At 44.0% G+C, this 752-nt stretch overlaps 1 protein-coding gene across 1 annotated transcript in view; it reads left to right on the forward strand.

Moving 5' to 3' along the window:
• Window positions 1-752, forward strand: part of SLF1 (SMC5-SMC6 complex localization factor 1) — a 64,792-nt gene that overhangs the window by 14,240 nt on the left and 49,800 nt on the right. The gene's annotated exons all lie outside the window — the stretch shown is intronic.

Below are 752 nucleotides of genomic sequence, written 5' to 3' on the forward strand. Positions count from 1 at the left end.
CACCCCCCTTCTCTCATAGTGATAGAGTTTCTTAAAAAAAAAAAACGTTTGGAATATCTTTAAAAAAACATTTCCTTTTTTTTTTCTGGGACAGGAAATTAATGAAAATCCCCCCATGGGAAACAGCAAAACTTTTGTCAAAAATTGAAACTAAAACAAATATTGACTGTAAACAATATTTATATATATTGTGGTATTGTGTGGCAATCCCACAGTAGAACTGGGGGTTGTGTCACCCAGGAGTTCCTGTACTCGTAAAGAGATGACTTTGCAGCTCTTCCCAGATTTTCTGGATTGGGCATGGGATCCTGTAACTGGGAGATTTCAAAGAGAATTGGGAGGGATGAGATCCCCAGTCCTGGGTCCGTGGTTTAGTAGTGGCAAGCACCTAATGATTGCACACCTGTGCACAGCCCTCATGGAAAGGGTGCTGGCTGATGTTCAGGGCTCCAGCTAGGAAGATCAACTGAGGTGTTCAGTAGTCAGGAGGCAGAAGTCAGAGGGGAGCCAGGTGGCTGTGTGTGCTGGAGGCACCTAGGAGACAGCCGAAGAGGCTTAGAGAGACAGTAACACACAAGGGATGTGTGTAAGAGTCGCACAAGAGGTGTGAAAGCTATATAGTATGTGCGACAACCTGGAGTCAGTGAGAATACAAAATCTGTTCTGTTTGCTGAAATACAAGCGGACCTTGTGTCATTGTTGAAGCTTTGTTTTCTGTTAAAACGGCTTGAAGACTGGTCTGAATGCTGACC

The sequence above is a fragment of the Nanorana parkeri genome, unplaced genomic scaffold, assembly GCF_000935625.1.
Source record: "Nanorana parkeri isolate BGI_ZX_2015 unplaced genomic scaffold, ASM93562v1 scaffold462, whole genome shotgun sequence".
In the NCBI taxonomy this organism is placed as follows: domain Eukaryota; kingdom Metazoa; phylum Chordata; class Amphibia; order Anura; family Dicroglossidae; genus Nanorana; species Nanorana parkeri.